We start from the raw sequence: 7,058 nt of genomic DNA, 5'->3' as shown, positions 1-7,058 counted from the left end.
ACAGAATAGTCAGCGCAGGAGAGGATCAGTCACAGGACAGTGTACAGAATAGTCAGCGCAGGAGAGGATCAGTCACAGGACAGTGTACAGAATAGTCAGCGCAGGAGAGGATCAGTCACAGGACAGTGTACTAGAATAGTCAGCGCAGGAGAGGATCAGTCACAGGACAGTGTACAGAATAGTCAGCGCAGGAGAGGAACAGTCACAGGACAGTGTACAGAATAGTCAGCGCAGGAGAGGATCAGTCACAGGACAGTGTACAGAATAGTCAGCGCAGGAGAGGATCAGTCACAGGACAGTGTACAGAATAGTCAGCGCAGGAGAGTATCAGTCACAGGACAGTGTACAGAATAGTCAGCGCAGGAGAGGATCAGTCACAGGACAGTGTACAGAATAGTCAGCGCAGGAGAGGATCAGTCACAGGACAGTGTACAGAATAGTCAGCGCAGGAGAGGATCAGTCACAGGACAGTGTACAGAATAGTCAGCGCAGGAGAGGATCAGTCACAGGACAGTACAGAATAGTCAGCGCAGGAGAGGATCAGTCACAGTACAGTGTACAGAATAGTCAGCGCAGGAGAGGATCAGTCACAGGACAGTGTACAGAATAGTCAGCGCAGGAGAGGATCAGTCACAGGACAGTGTACAGAATAGTCAGCGCAGGAGAGGATCAGTCACAGGACAGTGTAACAGAATAGTCAGCGCAGGAGAGTATCAGTCACAGGGACAGTGTACAGAATAGTCAGCGCAGGAGAGGATCAGTCACAGGACAGTGTACAGAATAGTCAGCGCAGGAGAGGATCAGTCACAGGACAGTGTACAGAATAGTCAGCGCAGGAGAGGATCAGTCACAGGACAGTGTACAGAATAGTCAGCGCAGGAGAGGATCAGTCACAGGACAGTGTACAGAATAGTCAGCGCAGGAGAGGATCAGTCACAGGACAGTGTACAGAATAGTCAGCGCAGGAGAGGATCAGTCACAGGACAGTGTACAGAATAGTCAGAGCAGGAGAGGATCAGTCACAGGACAGTGTACAGAATAGTCAGCGCAGGAGAGGATCAGTCACAGGACAGTGTACAGAATAGTCAGCGCAGGAGAGGATCAGTCACAGGACAGTGTACAGAATAGTCAGCGCAGGAGAGGATCAGTCACAGGACAGTGTATAGAATAGTCAGCGCAGGAGAGGATCAGTCACAGGACAGTGTATAGAATAGTCAGCGCAGGAGAGGATCAGTCACAGGGACAGTGTACAGAATAGTCAGCGCAGGAGAGGATCAGTCACAGGACGGTGTACAGAATAGTCAGCGCAGGAGAGGATCAGTCACAGGACAGTGTACAGAATAGTCAGCGCAGGAGAGGATCAGTCACAGGACAGTGTACAGAATAGTCAGCGCAGGAGAGGATCAGTCACAGGACAGTACAGAATAGTCAGCGCAGGAGAGGATCAGTCACAGGACAGTGTATAGAATAGTCAGCGCAGGAGAGGATCAGTCACAGTACAGTGTATAGAATAGTCAGAGCAGGAGAGGATCAGTCACAGGACAGTGTACAGAATAGTCAGCGCAGGAGAGGATCAGTCACAGGACAGTACAGAATAGTCAGCGCAGGAGAGGATCAGTCACAGGACAGTGTACAGAATAGTCAGCGCAGGAGAGGATCAGTCACAGGACAGTGTACAGAATAGTCAGCGCAGGAGAGGATCAGTCACAGGACAGTACAGAATAGTCAGCGCAGGAGAGGATCAGTCACTGGACAGTGTACAGAATAGTCAGCGCAGGAGAGGATCAGTCACAGGACAGTACAGAATAGTCAGCGCAGGAGAGGATCAGTCACAGGACAGTGTACAGAATAGTCAGCGCAGGAGAGGATCAGTCACAGGACAGTGTACAGAATAGTCAGCGCAGGAGAGGATCAGTCACAGGACAGTGTACAGAATAGTCAGCACAGGAGAGGATCAGTCACAGGACAGTGTACAGAATAGTCAGCGCAGGAGGGGATCAGTCACAGGACAGTGTACAGAATAGTCAGCGCAGGAGAGGATCAGTCACAGGACAGTGTACAGAATAGTCAGCGCAGGAGAGGATCAGTCACAGGACAGTGTACAGAATAGTCAGCGCAGGAGAGGATCAGTCACAGGACAGTGTACAGAATAGTCAGCGCAGGAGAGGATCAGTCACAGGACAGTGTACAGAATAGTCAGCGCAGGAGAGGATCAGTCACAGGACAGTGTACAGAATAGTCAGCGCAGGAGAGGATCAGTCACAGGACAGTACAGAATAGTCAGCGCAGGAGAGGATCAGTCACAGGACAGTGTACAGAATAGTCAGCGCAGGAGAGGATCAGTCACAGGACAGTGTAACAGAATAGTCAGCGCAGGAGAGGATCAGTCACAGGACAGTGTACAGAATAGTCAGCGCAGGAGAGGATCAGTCACAGGACAGTGTACAGAATAGTCAGCGCAGGAGAGGATCAGTCACAGGACAGTGTACAGAATAGTCAGCGCAGGAGAGGATCAGTCACAGGACAGTGTACAGAATAGTCAGCGCAGGAGAGGATCAGTCACAGGACAGTGTACAGAATAGTCAGCGCAGGAGAGGCTCAGTCACAGGACAGTGTACAGAATAGTCAGCGCAGGAGGGGATCAGTCACAGGACAGTGTACAGAATAGTCAGCGCAGGAGAGGATCAGTCACAGGACAGTGTACAGAATAGTCAGCGCAGGAGAGGCTCAGTCACAGGACAGTGTACAGAATAGTCAGCGCAGGAGGGGATCAGTCACAGGACAGTGTACAGAATAGTCAGCGCAGGAGAGGATCAGTCACAGGACAGTGTACAGAATAGTCAGCGCAGGAGAGGATCAGTCACAGGACAGTGTACAGATTAGTCAGCGCAGGAGAGGATCAGTCACAGGACAGTGTACAGAATAGTCAGCGCAGGAGAGGATCAGTCACAGGACAGTGTACAGAATAGTCAGCGCAGGAGAGGATCAGTCACAGGACAGTGTACAGAATAGTCAGCGCAGGAGAGGATCAGTCACAGGACAGTGTACAGAATAGTCAGCGCAGGAGAGGATCAGTCACAGGACAGTGTACAGAATAGTCAGCGCAGGAGAGGATCAGTCACAGGACAGTGTACAGTATAGTCAGCGCAGGAGAGGATCAGTCACAGGACAGTGTACAGTATAGTCAGCGCAGGAGAGGATCAGTCACAGGACAGTGTACAGAATAGTCAGCGCAGGAGAGGATCAGTCACAGGACAGTGTACAGAATAGTCAGCACAGGAGAGGATCAGTCACAGGACAGTGTATAGAATAGTCAGCGCAGGAGAGGATCAGTCACAGGACAGTGTACAGAATAGTCAGCGCAGGAGAGGCTCAGTCACAGGACAGTGTACAGAATAGTCAGCGCAGGAGAGGCTCAGTCACAGGACAGTGTACAGAATAGTCAGCGCAGGAGAGGATCAGTCACAGGACAGTGTACAGAATAGTCAGCGCAGGAGGGGATCAGTCACAGGACAGTGTACAGAATAGTCAGCGCAGGAGAGGATCAGTCACAGGACAGTGTACAGAATAGTCAGCGCAGGAGAGGATCAGTCACAGGACAGTGTACAGAATAGTCAGCGCAGGAGAGGCTCAGTCACAGGACAGTGTACAGAATAGTCAGCGCAGGAGATGATCAGTCACAGGACAGTGTACAGAATAGTCAGCGCAGGAGAGGATCAGTCACAGGACAGTGTACAGAATAGTCAGCGCAGGAGAGGATCAGTCACAGGACAGTGTACAGAATAGTCAGCGCAGGAGAGGATCAGTCACAGGACAGTGTACAGAATAGTCAGCGCAGGAGAGGATCAGTCACAGGACAGTGTACAGAATAGTCAGCGCAGGAGAGGATCAGTCACAGGACAGTGTACAGAATAGTCAGCGCAGGAGAGGATCAGTCACAGGACAGTGTACAGAATAGTCAGCGCAGGAGAGGATCAGTCACAGGACAGTACAGAATAGTCAGCGCAGGAGAGGATCAGTCACAGGACAGTACAGAATAGTCAGCACAGGAGAGGATCAGTCACAGGACAGTGTACAGAATAGTCAGAGCAGGAGAGGATCAGTCACAGGACAGTGTACAGAATAGTCAGCGCAGGAGAGGATCAGTCATAGGACAGTGTACAGAATAGTCAGCGCAGGAGAGGATCAGTCACAGGACAGTGTACAGAATAGTCAGCGCAGGAGAGGATCAGTCACAGGACAGTGTACAGAATAGTCAGCGCAGGAGAGGATCAGTCACAGGACAGTGTACAGAATAGTCAGCGCAGGAGAGGATCAGTCACAGGACAGTGTACAGAATAGTCAGCGCAGGAGAGGATCAGTCACAGGACAGTGTACAGAATAGTCAGCGCAGGAGAGGATCAGTCACAGGACAGTGTACAGAATAGTCAGCGCAGGAGAGGATCAGTCATAGGACAGTGTACAGAATAGTCAGCGCAGGAGAGGATCAGTCACAGGACAGTGTACAGAATAGTCAGCGCAGGAGAGGATCAGTCACAGGACAGTGTACAGAATAGTCAGCGCAGGAGAGGATCAGTCACAGGACAGTGTACAGAATAGTCAGCGCAGGAGAGGATCAGTCACAGGACAGTGTACAGAATAGTCAGCGCAGGAGAGGATCAGTCACAGGACAGTGTACAGAATAGTCAGCGCAGGAGAGGATCAGTCACAGGACAGTACAGAATAGTCAGCGCAGGAGAGGATCAGTCACAGGACAGTGTACAGAATAGTCAGCGCAGGAGAGGATCAGTCACAGGACAGTGTACATAATAGTCAGCGCAGGAGAGGATCAGTCACAGGTCAGTACAGAATAGTCAGCGCAGGAGAGGATCAGTCACAGGACAGTGTACAGAATAGTCAGCGCAGGAGAGGATCAGTCACAGGACAGTGTACAGAATAGTCAGCACAGGAGAGGATCAGTCACAGGACAGTGTATAGAATAGTCAGCGCAGGAGAGGATCAGTCACAGGACAGTGTACAGAATAGTCAGCGCAGGAGAGGATCAGTCACAGGACAGTGTACAGAATAGTCAGCGCAGGAGAGGATCAGTCACAGGACAGTGTACAGAATAGTCAGCGCAGGAGAGGATCAGTCACAGGACAGTGTACAGTATAGTCAGCGCAGGAGAGGATCAGTCACAGGACAGTGTACAGTATAGTCAGCGCAGGAGAGGATCAGTCACAGGACAGTGTACAGAATAGTCAGCGCAGGAGAGGATCAGTCACAGGACAGTGTACAGAATAGTCAGCGCAGGAGAGGATCAGTCACAGGACAGTGTACAGAATAGTCAGCGCAGGAGAGAATCAGTCACAGGACAGTGTATAGAATAGTCAGCGCAGGAGAGGATCAGTCACAGGACAGTGTACAGAATAGTCAGCGCAGGAGAGGCTCAGTCACAGGACAGTACAGAATAATCAGCGCAGGAGAGGATCAGTCACAGGACAGTACAGAATAATCAGCGCAGGAGAGGATCAGTCACAGGACAGTATACAGAATAGTCAGCGCAGGAGAGGATCAGTCACAGGACAGTGTACAGAATAGTCAGCGCAGGAGAGGATCAGTCACAGGACAGTGTACAGAATAGTCAGCGCAGGAGAGGATCAGTCACAGGACAGTGTACAGAATAGTCAGCGCAGGAGAGGATCAGTCACAGGACAGTGTACAGAATAGTCAGCGCAGGAGAGGATCAGTCACAGGACAGTGTACAGAATAGTCAGCGCAGGAGAGGATCAGTCACAGGACAGTGTACAGAATAGTCAGCGCAGGAGAGGATCAGTCACAGGACAGTGTACAGAATAGTCAGCGCAGGAGAGGATCAGTCACAGGACAGTGTACAGAATAGTCAGCGCAGGAGAGGATCAGTCACAGGACAGTGTACAGAATAGTCAGCGCAGGAGAGGATCAGTCACAGGACAGTGTACAGAATAGTCAGCGCAGGAGAGGATCAGTCACAGGACAGTGTACAGAATAGTCAGCGCAGGAGAGGATCAGTCACAGGACAGTACAGAATAGTCAGCACAGGAGAGGATCAGTCACAGGACAGTGTACAGAATAGTCAGCGCAGGAGAGGATCAGTCACAGGACAGTGTACAGAATAGTCAGCGCAGGAGAGGATCAGTCACAGGACAGTGTACAGAATAGTCAGCGCAGGAGAGGATCAGTCACAGGACAGTGTACAGAATAGTCAGCGCAGGAGAGGATCAGTCACAGGACAGTGTACAGAATAGTCAGCGCAGGAGAGGATCAGTCACAGGACAGTGTACAGAATAGTCAGCGCAGGAGAGGATCAGTCACAGGACAGTGTACAGAATAGTCAGCGCAGGAGAGGATCAGTCACAGGACAGTGTACAGAATAGTCAGCGCAGGAGAGGATCAGTCACAGGACAGTGTACAGAATAGTCAGCGCAGGAGAGGATCAGTCACAGGACAGTGTACAGAATAGTCAGCGCAGGAGAGGATCAGTCACAGGACAGTGTACAGAATAGTCAGCGCAGGAGAGTATCAGTCACAGGACAGTTACAGAATAGTCAGCGCAGGAGAGGATCAGTCACAGGACAGTGTACAGAATAGTCAGCGCAGGAGAGGATCAGTCACAGGACAGTGTACAGAATAGTCAGCGCAGGAGAGGATCAGTCACAGGACAGTGTACAGAATAGTCAGCGCAGGAGAGGATCAGTCACAGGACAGTGTACAGAATAGTCAGCGCAGGAGAGGATCAGTCACAGGACAGTGTACAGAATAGTCAGCGCAGGAGAGGATCAGTCACAGGACAGTGTACAGAATAGTCAGCGCAGGAGAGGATCAGTCACAGGTCAGTGTACAGAATAGTCAGCGCAGGAGAGGATCAGTCACAGGACAGTGTAACAGAATAGTCAGCGCAGGAGAGGATCAGTCACAGGACGGTGTACAGAATAGTCAGCGCAGGAGAGGATCAGTCACAGGACAGTGTACAGAATAGTCAGCGCAGGAGTGGATCAGTCACAGGACAGTGTACAGAATAGTCAGCGCAGGAGAGGATC

This window comes from Pseudophryne corroboree, chromosome 7 (assembly GCF_028390025.1).
Source record: "Pseudophryne corroboree isolate aPseCor3 chromosome 7, aPseCor3.hap2, whole genome shotgun sequence".
NCBI classification, from domain to species: Eukaryota; Metazoa; Chordata; class Amphibia; order Anura; family Myobatrachidae; genus Pseudophryne; species Pseudophryne corroboree.
The sequence above is the reverse complement of the archived record's forward strand: the minus strand, read 5'-3'. Positions refer to the sequence as shown.